The sequence below is a fragment of the Melozone crissalis genome, unplaced genomic scaffold (genome assembly GCF_028551555.1).
Source record: "Melozone crissalis strain CALT ecotype California unplaced genomic scaffold, PUWL_Pcris_2 ptg000005l_1, whole genome shotgun sequence".
Taxonomy (NCBI): domain Eukaryota; kingdom Metazoa; phylum Chordata; class Aves; order Passeriformes; family Passerellidae; genus Melozone; species Melozone crissalis.
In genome coordinates, this window is record NW_026535783.1 from 59,842,664 (window position 1) to 59,866,167 (window position 23,504).

Below are 23,504 nucleotides of genomic sequence, written 5' to 3' on the forward strand. Positions count from 1 at the left end.
ACAAACATGATCCAAATTTCAGAATAACTTCTGTCACTTGATTGTGCTGTCAAAACTGTCTACTACTAAAAATGGGAGCTATTGAAAATTATAACAAGATAATATTACAACATCATCCAAGAAGGTCCAAGTAAGGTACTTTTAAGTTTAAAGATAAGATAAAATAATTTACCAGGTAATTATTTTTTATTAAATATTCTTTTATAGCAGTTTTTCCTATTAGCTAATAGTCATGTGGGTATTTTTACTGATATAAGTGTATGAGAGCTTTATTATAATAGTATTAGTTACGTTTGAGGCTCTAGTTTATGTTTACTGAGAAAAGCATGAGTGCTGTACCAGCGCTTCTGAGAACAATTGAGAGTCCCCTGATCAGAAAAATAGCTTTAAAAACACTACTCATTTGGCTTTGATTTTGCATTCTTATTCTTTTCTTTGTGTTTTTCATGTGTGTTTGGCTTTTTACTTCTGCTCTTCTGAAGGGCACTGTATTTCATTCTTCTATTTTTCTTCCCAGCAGTAAATGACAGAGCAGATTGCGAGGTTTTGTATTTATTGTGGGAGCTTTTTAAAGAAAACTTATTACTTTATGACCAGAAATAAAATTATGAGTTGGAAGCACTGGAAACACGACCCTCTGTGCAGCAATGCACATACTGCATGGGCATATTTTCACCACAAAAAACACTGAGATCTAAGGAATGATTTTTCATCTGTCTTAATTGCAGCTCTAACATTACAGCAATCTGCCTGGGTAAAAGATGCTGTACATGCTGAGCCTCATCAGTTTTTCCTACATTTGCCACTGTTACCATCCTGAAAAATTTAAAAAATTTATGCAGGCTCCAAACATAAGATTAATGAAAAGAAGGAAAGCTGTGCTGTTGTTGTCTGTTTAGTACAATTTTTAGTTTAAACTTCTCTGTGTCTTCTGAGTTCTATATCATGTGCAGGAGTTTTTGCCTAAAACTACTAGGACTAAGAAATATTCCAATTGATTTCAACAGAACTGAGTGCTTCTTAATTTAAGATAGATTTTAAAAACTGGAGGTTGTGTTTGGCGTTTTGATATTCTGATGGTAGTATGATTAAAGCTTAACAAGCACAAATAAATGCACAGAACGTTATTCCAGCTATCTCTAAAATAGAAAGTCACACTAGCTATCTAAGCACATATTAAAATATCTGAAACCAGAGTGATTTGCATTGCAACTTAACTATTTTTATATGAACACTGAGAGTCTGAGGTGATGGTGGTATATCCATACCAGGTGCTTGTCAGGTCATATTTGGGATAAAGTGCACTAAATAAATATATACATATATGTGTATCTTCATTTCATTTAAATTAAGTATCAACAATCCAGTGAATATAGTGTACAATTAAGAAAAGAGATTGAAACGAAGTGTTTAACTGCCTGTGATAACTAATGTGGCTGTTTAAGTAAGGAACTTTATTTAAGATATGGTGGCATAATTTTGTCCTTTCTTGTAGGGTCAAATTATACTGGTTTTTTACACAAAACTCAGGGGAAAAGAACTGTGAATTTCAGACATTAATTTTGTATAAGAACTTATAAACTCAGATGCTTCCATGCTCACTAGAGTTCAGAGTCAGCACAAAAGGAGCATTATGGGTTTTCCTTAGCATATAAAAAAAAAAATATAAAGAGAATAGTTAACTGTGACAGTAATGCTTTTCAATATCAGTTAGGAAGTCTACTGGGCAGCTAATTACTAATAAATTTTTTAATAGCTTCAAATACTTCAGAAGCAAAACAATGCAGGTATAAGCAAGCACTATCTTTGTCTATTGCTCCATTTCAGGTACCCATCAGCATAGCTTCTGAAACAACGGCAAAAGGACAGGAGACATTTGTTGGAGGCTTATCCTATTGTTACTGTTACTATTTTTCATTATATTGATATATAATTGTAATACTGCCTTACATATTTTTAGTAGTACTAATACTAACAGTAATATTTTACTACTACTACTAATAATAATAATGATAACAACAGTTTCATCCTCTTCCTGTCTTCACAATTCCTTTGATTCCTACCCTCTTCTCAGCCCCTTCCTTTCCTCTTTGAGATCATTTTCTCCCTCTTCACCTTGCTCTTGGCATCAGTAGCAGTGGGGCGAAGAGGGAGTGAGGCAGGCAGCAGCCTGGGCTGTGGAAAGCTGCCCGGGGGGCTGCAGGGACCACCTGTGAGAGGCACCTCTGACCAGCTCTGTAGAGGCACTTATGGATTAAACACACAGCCTTGAATGCAACCTGCCGGTGAGTGGGTACCAAAGGGAAAACCGAAAGTCCCTGCTCTCAGCAACTGTTCCAGGTGAGGCTGTGGGGCATTGTGGTCTGAAAGGAGTTTTGTGCTCTTCTGTGTATAATTGATGGCTGAGGCACAGCAAGTCGGCACAGCCTGGATGTCAGAGACCTTTTGCATTTCTCTTTTGATTCTGAAAAACTGCATACTCTCTGGATTGAAAGACTCAGAGTTTATTCATAACAGTGAGATTGTTATCCTTCCCTACTGGTCTCTCCTCCAGCACAGCCTTTATCAGCTATTTTATTGTATCTTGAATGAACTCTACCATAAAAGTAAATTAAAAAAGACCTCTAAAAATGGTGCATACTTAAATGTGGCTGTTTAAATAGCTTTAACATTGCAATGGCTATGGAAATAATGTGAGAAGTAAAAACATGAAATGCTATCTTTGCATCACCTTTTACAACATGTATGCTATTTATAAACCATTAAGTACTTGACTATATCCAATGCCATCCAATGCAAAATGCACACTGTTAAATTTTATGGTCCAGATTCTGTTTTAAGCTGCATAAGCAAATCCAAAGTAATACCACTGTTTTTCCTTTCTCAGCATCTACATCAATATAAACCAGCAGAATCTGCACCTGTATATTTTAACCCCATACTTATGAAGATTCTTTTTTTCCATGTTAATTGAAAAGGAAGTCTGTTTTTTCATCAATTTTTCTTTTATACTGCCTTTACTCTGTTCAAATAAAAAGTATACAGCAGAAGTACAAACTGTATGTGGGAGACATGAAAAGTGGACAGCCTCAATATTGGACTTTGCTGGCACCACTTGTTGCTGTCCTAAGAAAGATGCAAAATAGAGTTGACTTCTCTATTTCTGGTTGAAAACACATTTATATGGCACTAATGCTCAAATATTGTACTTATTTCCAATATTTATGTAAAGTGTGCATGTTTACATGAATATAATTAGAGCATATTTTTGTGTGTGTGTGATTCTGTTTACTAACTGTTAATCTATTTTTCTTAAAAACAACTAAAATAACTAGCCTTTATTTGATGTCCTGCTCTGGTAACATGTAGTGGTTTTTACATCATTACACTTGGAGAGTTTCCACACATATACCTGTTCTAGTTTGGCAAGTAAATTTAGTTTCTTGATGAATAAAAACACTTATAATGTAAATGTTATCCAGGACATTCTCCTATGCCCAATACAAGAAAAATTGATTTATTTTACAGAACAGAAGTCATGTTATTCAAATTGGAAGAGAGGGCTGCACTGGTCTTTTCCCAGTCACTGGATGCCTCTGAGTACAACAGTAAAACCTAACTTTCAAATTTCAAAACAGCCAGCTCATGTGATCTGAATGAATTGAAGCCCTCATTCTAGAAGTATATAGGCTTCCATCAAACAGAATAGTTAAGTACATTATATAGAAAGTAAAAAAATGATAGGTATTTTATGAAAATTGGTAGTTTACTTAGCAGAACTATTTAAGCCACAAGGGTCTGTTTCTGTTTTTATCTAAAAATCCCTTATTCCCACCTAACAAAGGAAAGCAGAAAGAATTATTCAGGTGATGTTGTAAAAAAAAGCGGGATCAATTCCATATATGGACCAAAAGCACTTTGTAGTGTACCAGGTTAATCAGCTGCCTAACTTCATCTAGACCAGATAATTAACCAAACTCCGGACTGCTTTCAAGACTGACTAGCACGTAGGTGTTATAATGAATATTAGATTCATGTGGATATGATCTGAGCTGGCAAAGAGTGCACTGTTTGAGACCTACAGCCTTGAACATGACAATGTTCACACTGCACGAATGTGCAGATTAGTAGGAGACCATTTTCAATCAGAGACACACAGAGTTTGCTCAGCCCATGCTAACAGCCATCAAAGGGGCTTGGTGGGGGCATGTACACACCAGCTCTCAGAGGGCTGAGCTATGCATCTTAGAGCTCTCCATGACAAGAGGATTTTGGCTTGCAAGGTCAAGGAGGTTGGCCTCCTGTGAACTGGAGCAATAGAGAACTGGGTCATGACCCTGAAAAGATTTCTGCACATGCTTACTTTCAAGCATGTGATTAGGGCCATTGTTTGCAGTGGTGGTGTTTGCATATCCAAATTTAAGAACACACATAATCTTTTACAATTTTGATTTTTTACTATCTATGACTTGAAGAATACTTTGGAGAAAATTAGTATTTTCTAGATCACTTTTATATTACAGTCAGGTGTCTTTCAATAGCAGCAAAAGTAAATTAATTCAAATATACACTGCATTCCCCATCAGTCTGAAAAGGAAGACCTTAAAATAACTGTAGATAAGGCTCTAAAAATCTCAATTTCAGTTTTTAAATAGGCCTTAAGTAAGGTTTGTTGTAAAATGGGTCTTTTAATTTGTGACTATCTCCAGTTTCAACTCTGAATAGATGCATCTCTGCATTTACTTGGGTGTCGAAGGTCATGGTCAAGGTACTATGGAAATGTTTTAAGAAGCTTGGTTAATCTTTGCCAGCACTCAGCCTGGCTCTAGCTAGTGTTCAGAAGTAAAATTTTCATGTTTATGCAATTAAATTAAAAATGCTAAATTTCAGTCCAAGCGTCATAAACATTTAACAAAAACTCTGTCCCTTCACTGAAGAGGAAAATGGCTAGAAATTAGGAAATAAAATTTCTCTACTTTTATTTTTAAAAAGGAAAGTTTATATATTGCCAATAATGTATAGTAATTTATTTTCCCTTTTTAATGAGCCACTTATTCTTGTGAAGTCCTGGAACTGGTTTCATATAATTCAAAGAGTGATTACACAATTTGCAAGACAGAAAGGGAGAAAAAATAAAAGAAATTTTTCTTTGACAGTGAAAAACAAATTAATGAGTTCAGGATGTGGTTTATAATCTGCTTCAAAAATCGTACATGCACAAGCCCTCTGAGGACTCCTCCTGTGCATTTTATATGGGCTGTGCAGAATATAGGCTATATTCTAGTATTTATATAGGCTAGTATTACAGAATCCCTCAACCCAAGTTCAGGAGGCAGTCAAACAGCAGTTCTTTGCAGGACTGGACCATTTCTTTGTAGCAAAACAGTAACAATTTGACTTTATGGAGAGCAGTCAGAGAGAAAAAAAAAAAATTAAAATTATAATCTCATATATTTACATTGCCCCAAATATTTTGTCCTGGACTTAGTATCATATAGTATCTTCTCATGGCAATGTGAAAAATGGCAAGGATTAAAAAAATAGAAATGAATCCAATCCACTGCATTCTGTAAGGACTACCAGGCTTGAACAAATTAAAAAAAAAAAAAACATTTTTAACATATATAAGAATGTTTCTTAAGACATGAACCACAGGAATGAAATTGTGGCTTTACACAATACCCTCAGCTCAGATGAGAGTTTATTCCTCTCCTGACTATGTCTATAAGTAAGAAACGTGCTGGTTAGCAAATTTGTGAACTTTTTACATATGCCCTGATGGCAAATATTTGAGCTTTTGAAGATGGAATAATTCTACTCAAGACAATACTTTCATGCTTCAAGTTAAGAATATGTCTGGTTCAGTACCCAGACAAACAAATATTTTCACTATGAGGTCCTTACAGAAAAAGTAATAAAGGAAATTCGCAAATCACAAAGTAACTGAAAGAATAAGCACTCTTCTTTGTTACATATGCAAACTGCTATGATTTATAACTGCTGGAGGTGTTAGCAAAATCTAATTAACATATTTTTTAGTGTGATTAAGTTGGAAGACTAATTTATTTCCATCAGTCATGTTCTTTCAGAACAAGCCGAAATAAAGCTTTTTAAAAAAGGACCTAATATAGTAAAATCAAAAAGAATAAAAGCAAAGAAAAAAGGCATTTTGTTTTAAACTTATCACCTGGAATGAAGTAGTATTTCATGCATTTTTGGAGAATAGAGATTTGAGAAAGAACTACAGGTATCTTTTTATGACTGAATGAAACTTTAATAGGGAGGAGGTTAAGAAGTTAAACCAAAGTAACAATAGCGCTGCAGTGAAAGAGGCATGTTCTTTCTCATGCACATTGTTCCCCCTCAGAGGTCTGTCATTCAGTAGAATAGATGTACTTTGACTCATGGGTGGCGATGTACAGCCTTAAGCTTAGCCCGAATCCTCTCCTAAAGGCTGAGTCCTGCAACCAGATCCTGGCAGCTTCCCTGCAGCACTACAGCATGTTTCACTAATATGAGCTGATAGGATTAGCAGCAGGCAGCAATTACAAACTCCTCTTTGTGAGTCCTGAAGAGTTTTGATTCCTGTGTCAACTGATGCTGTATTTCAGATTTCTTTTGTGGTAAATCCTCAATCTTCAGTATTGAGAGTAGATTTACACAGTCCAGGAAAGCAAAACAATAAAGGATAGTATGTTGTTTAAGTTGAAGTATGTCTATACTGTTTTATTACAAGAAACGCACCCACATCCCCCTCCAATTACTAGGACTATTCACAGGCCATAATATAGTTGACTAGGAATACTGCTAAAGACACTAAAGCAAGATGGTTATCAGCACTTCTGCACCCATTTCCTAGTCTAATATCCAAAGCAGTCTCACAGTAAAGGAAAAGCTTTGGAGTCTGATTGACCCTGAAGAGATTTTAATCCTGGAGGTAGAAGTGTGTTCACATGTAATGTTTTAATATAGGAGCTTAGTAAACCTAAAAAGAAGTAAACAAACAATGCAGACATTCAAACTCACTTGATGAAGTCTGTACACAAACTGCAAATAAAAAACATGAACTGAAATGAGTGGTGTTATTTTAAACCTATGTAAATATTCAGTAAGATGAAAAATATTAGGTTTCATTCCATCAAACTGCACGCTTAACCTTAGGTTGAGTTATTTTCTTTTGATAGACACATATCCATGCGCAAGAAAACAACCAAAATATTTTCTTTATACTGAGGGCCACAAAGGTGGTGTCCCTTGGGGTGGCTTCTCCAGATGTCTGCCCTCACTCAACACCATGGCAGGTGAGTCAATTTCTTTCTGAATTACTGATATCTGAATCATCAAAACTTTGTAATTGGTGATAGCCATGTGTGACCCAAACATCTGCTTATGCATCCAAGAACTGGGACAGAGAGCTAAAAATTTCACCAACCAGTCACACCTGTCAATGACAGCCCAAAGTAACATTTATTAAACTGGTCTAACTGTCCAATGAATGCACCTGTTAGTGAAAATGAAATAAAGACCAGATTTTCATAAAGAAGTCTTGCTGAACTCAAGTGGAAGACACTACTATTTCACAGCTTCCTGCTTCATTTCCTACTTCCATTTGCTTGGCAGGAACTGAGAGAAATTAATGACATCGGGTTTGCAGAAATGCGTCATAGAGGCAAGCTATGGTACTAAGATGCAGGTCCATACTCCTTTCTGCTGATTATATTACAGAATCATCAGAGTGAAAATTAGCTGGGACTGTAACAGTTTATCTCTCTAATACTGATCCACTGACAAAATCAGAAACCTAAACAAGGACATAGTCAAAATTATGAGACATCAGATTTAATTCAGTATGACAGTGTAAGAAATTATATGAAAATTAAAAAATCTTCCATTAAGACTAAAGAAGTTTTTATACAGACCTAGTACACACTGATTTCAGAAAAAGAATCCTGATAAATTAAGGAGTAGCTTTTTTGAGACACAAAAATTTGAGACACAAAATGTCAAATAGTATATCGCAGTTCTCTGAATATCTTCATATGAATATTAAATTTAGAATCCTGTGCAAAACTGTTGTGAACAAAAAGATTAATTTGCTTACATCATTTGTGTGATTCCTGTTCACATTCCAGTCTCTCACCTCAAAGTTCCTTAATGTTGAGAATATAACAGAAAATAAAACTTTTTAAAAAGTTTTTAGCATTCTTGTATATCTATCTTTTGTAACCCTCACTCAAAAACAGAGTGAGTTTGCAGAATAGTAAAATGCGCTCCTACCTTTTTTCAGTTCTTCAAACATTAGAACTACTTCTGAGAAAAGGTGTATTATAACTTGAGCACTGAGAACAAACCAAAGAATTTAGTCTGATGTGTTTTGTGTAAGTGAGAAATATTTTGCCTATGTATATAGAGTACGACACCAGTTTGCAAGAAAATCTGAAAAAAGAAACCTCATTATATGTTCCAAAGCTTGTAATTTTCTCTCTCAGATGTATAAAAAGGGTGACTTGGCAATAAGTTTCTTTTATCTATAAGGCTGTATTCTTTGAAAGCTGGTACAATGACCTTAGTGATCAGTTAAAATTATAAGCTAAAGCTAATGACGCTGATCCCTTTATATGCATTTTCATTTTAGAACTTTGCATTAGTCTCCTTTTGTATCTAAAATACGTGAATCCATCTATGTCTGTCTGCATATCTGCCCATTTATCATGTGGTATCTGGTTTGCGACAAGAACAGTGACATTTGGAATGCACCAAACACACTTATCAGAAACTTAATATGGCTTCCACAGAGTGCAGGAGTTTCTGGGACAAACAACTTGCTCTTGACAGTTTGGATGTGTAAGAAATCTGTCACAAATTTTCCATTTCAAAAGAAAGTCTTGACATATCTTGTTGCATTTCCGGAAATGGAACAAAGAAATACTTTATGGTTAAGAAATGGATGTAAGCCAACAGTCAGTACCCTAAGGTGAAAAGTCAGACCAGCCCAGGAGTTCCTCAGTTTTCAAGCAAGAGTTCTGCAGTTCCAAATAATGAACAAGTGAAAAAATAAGTAATTCCAAATAATGAAGAGGTGTTCTCATCTCTACTGAATCCTTCATTGTGCTCTGGGCAAAGCAGTCTCTTAGCATGACATAAAGAGACTACTTGGTATAACAACTGAAGAAACCTGCAACGCATCTAAAGTAGCCTCTCATTTCTATACAGCTGTAAAAGCTCTGCAGTAAGCCCCTGAAAGAGAACATTTATGTGTTTTATGTTAATTTGAAATGCTTGAAAGCAGTCAAAAGAGAAGCTTAGTCCTGAAGAAATCCCAGCTTTAAATCCCCCTTAAGCCAGGGCATATCTATGATGTTGCGGGTTTTTTGGGGTTTTTTTGGGGTTTTTTTTTTAACAACCGCAATTCTTTTATTACTTCTGAAATGTTAGGTACATTTCATGCAGATTTGAATTTTCGTATCACCTTTTAAAGGGTGAGTCAAAATTTCCTCAGGACCTCTAGAAATCCTAATAGCCTGGCAAGCTTTTCAGCCAAGACCTAATATTCCTCTGTTCTTTGTGTGTGGAAGCTGCTGTCCCCATGAGTCTGTGCGGGTTGAGCATGAAATGAGGGTGGAAGCCCTTTATAGCACGTTCCCACTTCACTTCCCGGTCCTTGCCAAGAGTCTCTTGCCAAGACACTTTTGGCAAGGGCTGTTAATTTGTCAGCATTTCAGATGAAGCAGCAGCGGCCAAAAATTTCTTAGGTTCTTCCCGGCACAGAATCCAAAGGAATCTAGCATAAGGTTCATCCACTTCATGGTTAGGATGAAGACTGGAGGCTTATTCCACAGGAACTACACCAACTGGAGACCAAGGCAGTTTTATCTTTTCTCTCAGATAATTGTCTTTATGTTTTTCATCCCTTTTGTCTGGGGCTGTTAAATGGGGAAAGATTATTCTGGAACTCTCTAACACCTGCTGTAAATTTGAACACTGAAAATTGAAATTTCTGTTTGCTTGTACAAAAATAGTGTGAATGAGGCAAAGGGTAGCAGTGGGGTGGTGGTAGTGTTTGCCTTTTGATTAAAAGTTATTCAAACAGGGTGAAATGTTTCATTTTTTTTCTCCTATGAAGTATGATTATAATATGGTTATATTAGCAGCCCTGCTCATTGAAACTACATGAGTAGTGAAAGGACAGACCTGTCCACACACATAACTTGCTGAATTCAGCTGGCCAGTAGCTCCTGAACTCAGCAGCTGATTTCATACTAATGCGAAGGTTAATGAACTCTTTTCTACTCCTTTCCAGGAGCAAATGTCAGCCCTATAGAGGTTCATTGCTCACCAGAACTCAATCTGGAGTTCTAGTCTGGCACAGGAAGAGTAATAGACTAATGCATTAATTCACTGAGCCTCCCTGCCCTTAGACTGGTTGTGCATTTTTTAACATGAACTATAGCAGCTATGGCATTCAATCATATCTTCATTTACCTTCCAACTATGATTTCACAATGCATATAAAATACTCTATATCTTGATTATTGCCATCAATATAAATACAAACTACAACAGAAGGGCAGGGGAGGAAAGAGAAAGGCTTTTGGAATCAACTAATAAGCATAAATGCAGAAAAACATGTACATCACAGCTGGTTGAATCCCTGAACAACTAATTAAAATGAAGCCTTGTTTAATTTTTCCCAAGAATGATCTGCTTTGGCTATCTGACAGCTATAGGTAGGTGAGGGATTTTCTGTGTTTTTTCCATTGCATAAAGGAAAATTTGTGCTTAGTCACACATGACTAAAACTACTTTTTTGACCATTCTTAGACCATATCCCCGAAATTATTTAGCATAACTGGACAGTCTCACTAATGAAGTAGGTAGTATAGGTAAGGTTATATTTTTTTAGTGTAAGAATCTATTCTCTATATGATGGAAAATAAGCTATGTATGATACTAACACTGCAACACAGAGGAATTGGAAGGATGCAACTGTTTAAAAAATTTATTTGTGACCTAAGATGAGAGGAACCTACTACATACATGGGTAAGGAAAATGGAAAATTACTAAAATTTTGGTGTTACTTCTCAATTTCCTAGGAAGCAGACTTCAGTGTATGCATTACAGAAATTATCTTTAATCCTTATTCCTGCTGAAGGATATTCGTCATTGGCTGAAAGTAAGGAGGGCACAGGGAAAGAATCAAAATTTGTCCAAGTGATGTAGCTTTAAGACTTTAATGTGCAACAACACCACTCATGCAGAGAGTTGACCTCAGCATATGAAATTTCAGGTCACAGTCTCCACATTATTGGAGAAATAATGACAATTAAAAGAATATATACAATAAGTGTTTTGCATTATGTCTTGGCTACTTTACTTTCAGTGACATTTTAAAAATTTGAAACATGAAAAAGAAACTCAGCCTCATTTGAAGTAATCATGTGAAATTTTGCACTTTAATCCTTTTACTTTCAGGGAAGCCCACAGCTGCAGTTGAGGTCAAGTCTATCAGCAGTTGAGCAGCTCCCTTTCTGTTATGTCAAGAGAAATACCTTGCGATATAATTGTATTATGAATGACTAAAACGGTGACAGAGTCAGTGGTGGGAAAAAAACATGCAAACTAGCATGTCTCAATTGAATTGTTCATTTGGTTTTCTCTGTTCTATGGTATAAGCAATAGGGTAAATCTTCTTTTTCATCATTCAGGATGAAAGTTTATTTGAAGTTGGAGACCATAGCTGCCTTTTCACAGTAAATTGACCTTGTTCCATACAGCCAATGTCATAATGCTCTGCTTTATCTAGGCTGAGAGAGAGAAAATCGCAAATTGCTTCTGCATGATTAGTTCTGCCACTTCAAACGTGTTTCTTCCGAGTTGGCTTCCACACTTGCTGCTAGAGATATGTGCCGCTGGGAAACCCTAATCTGTCTCTGAACTCCTCTGATTTAGTAACCCTTTACCAGCCAGTCTCTTAAGTCAGTAAAATGACTCTTGTTGAGAACAATAGAAATGGTACAGAAAAAAAGAAGGCATTAATTTTAGTCAGCTTTTTCTCACTTAGAAGATGGAAGTCCTTCCAGATTAATGGAGTTTTCACATATATGTATTAATTTTTATTATTGTTAAGAATGTTTTTTCTTTTCTTTGTGTATCTTGATGAATAAATCTTGGTTTTTTTAGTTTCTTGAAATACATAAAGATAATTACCATGGTGTTACTAAATTGATATTGAAACATTATCATCTAATTAATTCTAATTTTTCAAAAATCACCATTGTTTTTCATTTTGCTAGTTTGTTTCAGATAAATAATCCCAAGGCAGTCAAAGATTAAGAAAACCCAGGGCAAAAATTATTGCTGTGATGTACTCTTGAAATTAAAAACAGCCACAAAAGGTTTTATACAGCCAGATAAAATTACTGCAAGTTGTTTCAGTCAGGAGACAACCATTAAAAATCCACATATAGTTGATAAAATAGGTAGCAACACAGCTTAGAATTTTAGAATTATGGACGGGATTTTTGTTTTCAAATCTAGAAATCAAGGAAAGTACAGAATCTCACTATTTGGTTTCTCTTTGGACAGGACATCTGTACAGTTGTCACTTTACAAAGACACAATGCTGCAAAACATCGGTTTCTCAGACTCAGGCTTCTTCTCTTTCCTGCTAACTCTGCCTGCTGCCACTCATGCTATATCCTCACAGTGAGAGAATCCAGGGAGTATCCAGGTATGGGAAACCAATGGGTATTCAGGATGAGGCCATAGGATTGAATTGCTTACATGATTTATTTTAACTGAAAAAATCAGAACCATTTACATTTAGAAATTAATCTTTTACCTGTTACTTTACTTTGTAACACGAGCATACAGGGCTGAACTCTATGTGCTGCACCACACAGCCATATTAATGCAGTTCTTATTCAAAAGGGTTTTATTTTATTATCACTGTAAAAATGAAAAAACAAAGAATTTAAAACATGCCATGGCTGACAATTCATTTTCACTAAAAAAACAAAAATCAAATATTTCTATTTTTAGCACAAACCAAATTGTGTTGTTGATTTCCTCCTAGAAACCCAAAGCCAGTTACCATTTTTCTCTATGAATTACAAGCATGTAGTGATTTTTTTTTTTTCCCCTGGTGAAGTAGAGCAGCAGTAACAAGCTGAACATGACAAGTATTTAAAAATAAATTGCTTGATAAAAAAATGAAGAAGAGGAAAATGCCAGCTTCATGTGACAAGATTCATGCTGAAGCAATGTTTTCAGATTTTTGACCAAAGAAGGATATAACAGTTTAAAGGTGAAAAGGAGTATGGGGAATCTGCTACTTGACAAATAAGTCTATGTATCAAAAGATTTTGCTAACCAGTCTGACACATAATGGCACATGATGTCAACTACTATTAAAGGCTTTACAAAAGATGACAGCCTGGAGAAACAAGAATTGCTTTCCAAGAAAAGAGTTTCTGTTGAATTTTGTATATTATTCCCAAGCATTAGAAACACACCAACAACAACACTGTAGTCAGGAACCAAATAATTTTTACAATCACTTGTCTTGTGGATTATGCATAGGCCTGTGTGCCAGGAAAATTTCACTTCTAGATTCCCTTGGAGTCCCTCACCATTGTGGAAAAACTTCAGATATTTTATGCATTTCCATCAATCTATGTTTCCATTAATTTATCTAAGTAAAAGTACTGATGAAAGTGATTATTTGTTATGGTGTATCAACAGGTTGAATGGAACCCAAGGGACAAATCTTATATAAAGCAGTTAATTTATGAAAATGGTTGATTAAACTATGATTTTGAATTCACTTGAGAAAGAGAAGTACCTTTGCCTAGTGTGGCAGTTATAAACCCCAAGTTGATATTTTATGCAGATCAATTGACTATGCAAATACCAAATGGTGCAGATTATGACTGTAAACAGAAAATTTCTGTTTAGTAAGATCTATTGAATTACATAGATCTTTATTTTTAGACAAATAAATAAAGGAGGACTTCCCATTAATGTAAACAAGGATTAATCAGGTCCTTACAGAATTAATGTACTCTGTAATGTTTGAATTTTGTAGTGTTTCATCAACAACCGCCCTGACTTTTTAACTAAATGCAGAACCTCCAACAGGTTTGTCTTCAAAAGTTCCTGGCAGTTAAATTTTCTGTATTTCAAGATCAGATAAGGATAATTTTTAGTCTCCTTGAGGACATTAGAAAAAGACCTTCCTATCCTCGCCAAAAACCCAAAAAGAAACATTTGAACTTCATCTGAAGTTTTACAGAATAAACTTCATAGTGAACACCAAACATTACATTCTAAGAATTCCTCAGAGACCTTTTGGTTTTCTCTAAGTGCCATTGAAATGGCAGTCCTCAAACACTGAATTCATTCCTGCCTTTCAATTTACCAAATATTAGTGCTATTGTTGCTGTGATTGTGGTCAAAAGCCAAAAGTGGGGCTCCATCTCTCCCATCCCTCTCATCCCTAAAAATATGGGCACACCTTGCTGATCAATGGAGGGGAGAAGTCAGTGCAAAATTTCTGATTGACATCAGCTGGGAACAGTGTTATCCCATAAAGGAGAATATATCTCTGAACAAGACTTTGTGCTGTATTAATGCTTTATGACTTCACTGATAGCTCATTAATTCCTTTTAAAGCATCCTAAAAACAATTCAGTTGTGTTGTTTGAGTCTGATCAATGCTTAGACTCAAATGTTGTTATTTAGCTAACCACACAGGTGGATTACAAAAGAGTAATGAAACAGCTATGCCATCTTTGCAGTTTTTCTCTCTTAAGTAAGCGATGGATACTTAACCTGTGGATAAGGTCAAAACATTTTTTCTTCCTTACTGTTAAAGAAAGTGTAAAATACATCAACACCCTGAAATTTGCCATTGTCTGCAGATATGAACATCTGAAAATAAATTCAAATAATCACAGAGGGAAGTGGAATTTTGGGGCTAATCATGTTTGTGAAAGAGCACGTTTGCAGTTTCTCTGAGATAAATACTATTCCTGATTACATGGTTTGGGGATCTCTGATCACCAATGAAGCAATTGCAAAGATCAAAAGCAGAGATTGATGTTTAGTGGTTTTAATTTACTTTATCAAAAGCAGAAAATTTCAAAATTAAGACGTTTTCCTGATTTTTTTTTTCTGTATTACAAAGGTTGTAATTGCAAATAGCGCAGTGCAGCGCTCCTGGTATATCCCTGCTGTACATTCATACTTACTGGGATCTTCCTAGATAGTTGGAAAATGGAAAAGCATCTCAGAAAGACTAAAAACTGTCATCTGTTATTAGTACCAACTTGCACGTTCTCTGCTTCAGGCTACAGAATTCAATAGCAATAATGCAGTCCCTCCTTTGCTTACCTGTGTTGTTAAGAGCATTCTTAAAAAAAAATTAGGGTGGAAGTCTTGTTCTCAAAAGAATGAATTGGATTAAGATTTCCACACCTGTATTGAAGAAGCTAAATGTAACAGTTATTACTTACAAAAATAAGGATAAATAACAGCAGTTTTGATTTGAAAATCCTTCTGTGTTAGAACTTGACTAAGTTGGTTTGGTGGGGTTTTTTTTGCCTATGCTGAAATTGCTCATCTTCTGAGTAAAAACAAATGTGAAATAAAAAAAGAATTCTATGGTACTTCCAGCACTTTCTGCACATAGGGATTTCTGTGTAGACCAGTAACTCAAGAATTCACATTCATCTTTGTTTATAATAGCCTAATAACATACAGAAAAGTGGGCATGCTGTTTCTTGAATCTCAGTCATTCATTCAACAGGAGGAATTCACAAATGTGGGGGAGCAGTTCCACATCTATTTTTAGGTAAGAAAAAAGTATCCTTTTAAGGACAGCAGGGCTTATTCCCATAGCAGAGTTAGATACTTGCCTGCAGGTAAAAATCCTGTGTTAATATTAGCTGCCTATTAGCCACTAGCAATAAACCTGAGCTGAACTTCTTTTCAACTGATAAATACTGAAGTTTAGAGTGGGGTACAATTTGTTCAATTACTGTGAAAGATATCAGGCACAACATATAGATCTGAATGTATGATTAAAAAAATGTTCTCTACTACTGAGTTTTGTTTTGGTCTCTTTTTTTGCTAACAATATTGTAAAAGCAGTCCCTTTTCAGTGTTTAAGACAGGGTTTTCCTGAGTAAAACTACTACAGTACTCCATAATAGGGAATTCTCCCAGGTGGAATTGCATCTTCTTATTCCATGAGAAAGCTTGAAAATCATAAATCCATTAAAAAAAATTCAAGTGTTTCTCTTGATCCCATATAAATTCCTTTTAAAATGAAAACATATTTGAGGCAAAAAAAGAAACACAACTTTTTTTTCAGAAGTTTACATACATAGGATAACTGAGATGTAAATTAGGATGAAAGAGGAGCAAGGCAAAATAAATCTAGTGCTTGCATGCTTTCAACCCCAGCATCATTACTGGCTTTTTTAGATCTCTAATGATTTCCTTGATCCCCTTTACCAACTACTTCTCTCTTAAAAACAACTGTATTAGGACCTTTAAAGTAGAAGGAGCATCTATGATTTCAAACATATCTGTACTTTGTAAATATATATATGACAAACTTTATCTGATACTGTCCATTCTTGAAGTTTATTCTAATTAATATCTATATTGGCACTTTTGTTCCTCACATTTAGAACTGACGACTTCAGTGATGATTACAAAATATTTTTGGCACTCTGGACAGAATCTTTAACTGCAGGGCAGGTATCACATCCCTATTTATGGAAGTTTGGGCATTTTACATGTAGTCCTGGGCATTTCTGTATGCACATAGCCTTTTCTGATCATCAGCAAAATTTTGGCTGCCAGTGTCACGCTGCCTTGCTGTGCACACAGCGGTGACTGGGGATCAAATCAACACTCTGGAAATCAGCACTCCTTTCTCAAGTGTTAAGTAGAGCCTTTATGCAAACTGAATAATAGTGAGGATATCCTCAATGACCTGCCTCCTACTTGTGGATTGAAAATTAGGCCTAAGCACGCCAATTGCCAGATAATGCTGTTACAGGGAGACTTGTGTACAAACTGAAAGGTTGAAGTGCGCCCTTTCAGCACCCAGACCCATTCCCAGCAGGCCAGCTGCCGTTCCCCAGCGGATGCCTCTGGTGACACTGGTGCTGGGGGCTCTCAGCATTTGCCTTCACACCCCGGTGGCCAATGGGTCCAGAGGCTGCCTGGAGCATCCCCATCACTGACACGTCCTGGGAAGCTGTGCCTGGCAGAGCCATGGTCTCGGCTGATGACAGGCAACTCAAATCGGTCCAGGGAGGCTTAAAGGGAAAAGAAAAAAAACAAGCAAGGGAGCGACATGTCACTTCACACTGTGCTGTGGTCACTTTAGCTGAGCTGTGAACCACAGCTCTTTTGAATGCAGAAAGTTGCTCTGATAACCCTGTAGGAGAATGATATGGGGGGATGAGGCATGTCTCAGAAATGTGAGACTTTTAAGCCATTGGCACTCTAGGTTTTGCTCCCTGTTTTAACTCTTAGCAACTGCTGCTGTATAGATTGCCTGTGTGTAAAATATAGATTTATCACAAATAAGGGTTTGACTATCTCCAGGGGAAGAGGGATCCAAGCTCATGCTTTCAGAGTGACTCATGGCCTTAGGTGCTGTTGGGCCTTGATATCACAAAAATGCATATGCTGGCTACTGACATGTGATGAGCACTGACTGCACTTCTGAAAAAGCTCATTACTTAATATCAGATATGGGGCAATCAAAGCCATGATGAAAAATCTTCAATATTTGTATAAATTCAGTTCAACTGAACATAAATCGATGGCACTGTGATAGGCCACACCCATACCACCATTTGTGTTGTTTGGTCAATCAATGTGTACTGTCATTCTACTTTATCGGAGACGCTGAAGGATCACCTCAAGGATCTTATTTATGGGTAGTTTCTTGCTTTCCCCACAGTCTGAAATGAAGCAGCTTGTCACTCTGCAGGAGCTAGATCACTGTGATCATAAACACAACTCCTGAAGGCAATCTAGCCATGGCTACAATGGCTCTGTCTTATCACACAGCGTTCTCACAAGTTTATAGCAGTGGACAGCCATCTTTTTTGAATAGTCTGTTCGACAGACAGTAATGACAAACTCACATGCCACCAGAATGAACAACTGAGAACCTGGAAGGCTGGCTTTCTTCTGTTAGAACCCTAATAAAGGTAGAAAAGACAAGTACTGCATAATATATATCTTAATTCATCCTTGTAAACTAATAGCAAATCTCGCAGGCCAAGAAACAGAAACCAATAAAATCAGATTTTCATACTTTTTCGTACTAAAATTTCAGATTTTGCATAAAGATGATGCTTTATGCATCAAAAACTTATTCATGTTATGAAAAAAAATCACAGAAAATAATTTTGGTGTGTTTAAAATGTGGGAACAGCAAAACTTCTGTGATATGAATACTGTGTGAAAACTCTGTTACCATGATCCACTGGTATTGGTATGCTTTCTTAAAAAGAAAAGGGAAAAGATGAGTTCTGGGCCGTATTTTGGCTCCATCAATGAGTATCAGTCCCATTAGCAGTTAATTCTCTGATCTCATACATGCCACTTAATATATTTGTTGCTCAGTTTCTAATTTTTCTTTAGAGGATAAGAATACTGAATACTTAAAGCTGTATTAAATTCAATAAATGTTAGTTACCTTTTTTTTTAATCTCATTTCTAATATATTTACTCTCCCATGTTCTAGAGTGATGTGAATTTCTTATATTTCAAGAGAGGAAAAGCAACAAAATTAATTACAACTGTAAAAGAGCCATAGCAAACCTCATATCTGCAATGATGTTTGCTATCTGTCAAGGTACTTGCTGGCCTTTGTCATGACTATATCTCAGCACTTAACAATCACAAATCTGTTTTATCCTCCCATTACCTCTGTGAGATAGAGCAAGATTGGTTCTATCTCCAGTATTCAGGTGGAGAAGAGAAGTCCAGGTAAACTGAGAACAGTCACACCATGCATTTGTGCCTGAGTTAAATGTGTCACAGATGTGCGCCAAGACCATCTAGATGGTAGGGGCCCTTGTGCTTCTGAGAACAGCACAGATCATAAAGTCTAGGACAAAGTGTGTGACAGCCAAGGACAAAGCCTTCTTGGTCAAGGAAAACATACTTCCAGATAAAGACAAGGCCTGAAAATTGTTAAGAAATGCTGAAAAACTCCGAAAATCAAAGCCACTTCCATTAACACAGCGCTACACAGCGGTTCCTGGCTTCCAGTGAATAAAACAAGCCATCATCCACTGTGGCCTTGGAGCATATCTGCTCTCAGAAGGTGGTGGAGGATGGAGGCTGGTGCCTTCCACCCCCTGGGGCCAACAGCTCACCACAGCTGAGGGAGTTAACAGCCAAGATATTTCACTTTCAGTGTTCCACCTTTTACTCCCCTGAAGTCCTGTGCTGGCTGCCAGAGTCATTGTCCCCGGCTAGCTGCAGAGAACACTTCTTCATATTGTTTAGGTAATAGGACAAAAATGTTTTATTTTTTCATTAACAAAACTATGTGTCAGAGCAAGATGTTGTGTGACACTTTGTACAGCACCCTAACTTCTCTGCTTCATCACCTTTGCCACATGCTCAGAAACATTTCCCATGCTTTGGTTTGATCTCTCTAATCTAGATCTCTCATCCTCCATCTGGGTTTGATCCAAAGCCTATAGGTATTAATCCACTGTCTTCAATGTCCACTACATCAAGCTGCTGCATGTCTAAACACACATTATTAGCCTTAAGATTACAAGCTGAATATATCTGACCCAGGTATAAGCCAATATATTTAAATGGACAAAAGCAAGGGGGAAAAAAACCCAAAAAACAAACAAACAACCAAATACCCAAAAAAAGGAATTCATGCTGAAAAGCAAATCATGCCTGAATCTCGCTGTGTGTGAATTTGCATACTGCTTATCTCAGGGCTGTGAATAGTGAGTAAACATTACACTGGAGGTTTCTCTTGGTTGTTAAGGACAGAATTAATCAAATACATTATTTCAAAAACCAAACAGAAATTCAGCCTGCGATTCTGTGTTGCAAGTAGTCCTGCACCCATTTAACAGCTGCAAACTAAGCTTTCAGGTTGCTGGCATAAATTTCGCGAATGAAAGTTCAGTAATTAACTTGAGACTGGGGAGAACCTTTCTGTTTTAAAGTTCAACCAATCTATTCACACACGATAAAAATGCAGAACATTTGTTTATTCTGAAACAATCAGCCACAAGTAGCTGGTATTTTAATATTTTCAGTATGCATCTATAAGGATGTTTAAAATGCAAGATCTTCCTGTAACATTAAAACAAGGAATGTATATGGTTTATGTGTGCCTGGTTTGAAAGACTTTTTTTTCTTTTCTTTTTCCGTTTTTGAAAGAAGCACAAAATGTCTGCCAAGCTTAAAATTAATGCGGATCATGTTTCTGTGTCTGTTAGGTGGTGCTTACTGGGCAGTCTGGCTCTTGTCAGTAATTCTTCAACTGCTTTGCTGCAGTGGAATTACTGAAGAGAGTTATGAGTTGGGGTTGGTGGGAGGGATTCTTTGTCCTCGTTGCATTTAAAATTACATCTAATCTTATCAAGGAGCTCGTCATTGTTTCTGGCTGCCCATAGCAGGTACAGTACTGCTTTTGTTCAAGTCTGTTGCTTTACCAAATAAAGGCAAGAACTGCTTGCTTTTCTCATACAAGTAGTCCAATTGATTTCTACAGGAATACTTGCATGAGTAAGGCAAACAGGATTTGGCAGTAAAATTGATTTAAAAATAATCTGAACACAATATTCTTCCAGAGGAAGTACAAGTTGATTGAAAAGTGTTTAAAGAGACAGGTAAAATGAACAGATATAATTAAAATTTAGACGTCAGGTATGTTTAAAGCAAGCGAAACCAAGAAACAGTATGAAATAAAGCAAAATGAAAACACCTGCCAGATTCTAAAGACTTTTCACTATCTATCAAAAATTAAAACCTTTTCCTAAATAGCAGGGTTTTAATTAAAAGTTGTTTTTGAAACCTTTGCGTTTCAAAGCAGAATATCTCGAGAGGTGCACAAATGCATAATGAGTATTTTCCCAAAACTCAGCAGAAGTCCATGTGGTTGCACTAAAAATTTTGAGCACCCCTGAGGTGTAAAATATTTTTTCAAGTGCTTGCATGTGGATTTTAATATTTCAGTTTTTGTATTCATCTTGAATATTCTGGGATCCTGAAACTGCAATAACTTTTGCTTGCCTCCCAAGGGAGTTGCATGCAAATACAAGCAGACCACAAAAAAAAAAAAACCATGCAGTTGTAATTACTGTTTCTTGCAGTTTTTTCTAGTAGTGGATGCAGTTCCCTATCTTTTTTTGAATTCATCAGATACTTAATGTTTAAGGACTTGTTGGTCGGCTGGCATCATCTGTTTTCCCTAGCTGGAATTGCTGTGGGCTTAATAAGAAAGTAGGTGTCATAAGTAGTACGTATGTTTTCATTTTAGAAACTTGCCCTGACCAGTACTGAGCAAATTATTGACTCTGTAATACCAACACCAAAATAAACAATATCAAGAATAGACCAACAGTGTCAATAAAGATTCCAAGTTAAATCAGACTGAAATAATTGGTATTAAGTTAAAATGGAAACTCTATTCATGTCATTTTATAATTAAGATGCAAAAAGTAACTTGTTCAAGCAGGCTCCATAAAAATCGTGAGAGATGGTGAATTAGCCTCAGTTGTTTACAGATGTGTAGCTCATCCCAACAAAAGTTATGGAGCATTTTAAAGTAACCTAGGAGGAACCAAAATCTAAAGAAGTTGACAGAATTGAAGAGTCTTGCTTATTGAATAGTTTTTCTCAAAATTTTAACATGTATATTTCATCAAAATTTAGTGTTCTATCTCCTTAGTGATCAAAGTAAGCTCTGGGGCTCCTGAATGGCATAGTTAGATGCCTGCAAATTGCTCCACAGCAATTGTGCTCAGAGTGCAGCACTGGTTATTGGCACAGCAGCATTTACACTAGTGGAACGGGTTATTAAATATTGCTGAAAATTAATGGAGTTTTCTTACTCTTCAAGACCATATCCATAAATTTAGATGCTTGTTTGAGACATCTAATCTTGTTCGATTAGGAACCTTGATTTCTTTATAGTCAGAGTATACAAAACTCACTTCCAAAGGTCTTCTCATCACATTATAGAATCTAGAATTAAATGGGTCTAATATCAGGGGCTCCAGTTATAGGCCTCAAATTCAGTGAAATTATTTCGAGTTTTGTTGAAGAAGTAGAATAAAGAAACATAAAGCTATAGGAAGAAATGTTCAGAGATTGCAGCAATTGCATTAGAAAAGGAAGTAGATAATTTGTGCATGACAACACAGACAATATTATAGGAAGAAAAGAGAAGGTGTTTTTTTCTCACAAATACTTCAATAGTATTTGAATGATGCAGATAATGATCAATAGACCCATAAAATTGTGTGTGCATGTTAAGTAAATAAGAACAATTTTGAAGGAACAATTTTTGTAAGACATTGCCAAAACAAATCAAATTAGAAGTCATACAGGATTAGATATTTATATGGATTATTAGAATTTCTGTAGCTTTATCAAATAAGAAAAAGATGATAATACCTATAAATACTTTGCTTTCATGGTATTAGCCAACTGCCACTTGACAAAAACGGGTTAATAGAGTCTACATACAGATGTTTAGAGAAATGGGTTTTGCATATTACCATAAAATAGAGCTAGTTAATATTCTGTGAAGCATTTATAATACTATGTTTGAAATGTTAGCACAGGTTTCTTCATCTGACTCTTCACACTACCAGCTGATTCTAACTATGAGAGAACAATTGTGAGTTTACTCTGTTAACTGTACTGCTCTGCTAATATCTGACATGTACAAAGGTACTCAGATATAAAACAGTGACAGATTTATTTCTGTTACTTCTGGCTATAGTTTTTTACAATAAAGACAGAGAGACTGTGTTACTTGCAGCCAATCTGATACCCAAAGTACCTTCAGATCAAAGATGGCTAGGTTATCGTGTTTAATTTGCCTGCACAAAACAGTAAGAGCACTAATTTTTTTATACAACATGCTAATTTTTCATGTTGTTTACTCAATCTTGGTACTAAGAGTGACTTTTAAGTAACTTCAGGTCTCAACTTACACAACTTAATATCTGAGACTGCAACTCTATTTAGGGCAGAAGTTGGAACCTCAGTATACTGTGTATAAAATATGTTCAGGTAATCATGAACTCAAAACTGTTCATTATTTATACAGGTGCTGAGCAGGTATGTCCAGAAATCCAATTTGTGACCCCCTGCTCTGCTTATTTATTGCACACTCTTCCTAACAAACCTATACAAGGACTCTGCCAACGGCCAGTTTGTTATTTATATCTCCTCATTTAAAAGTTATCCAAACCTT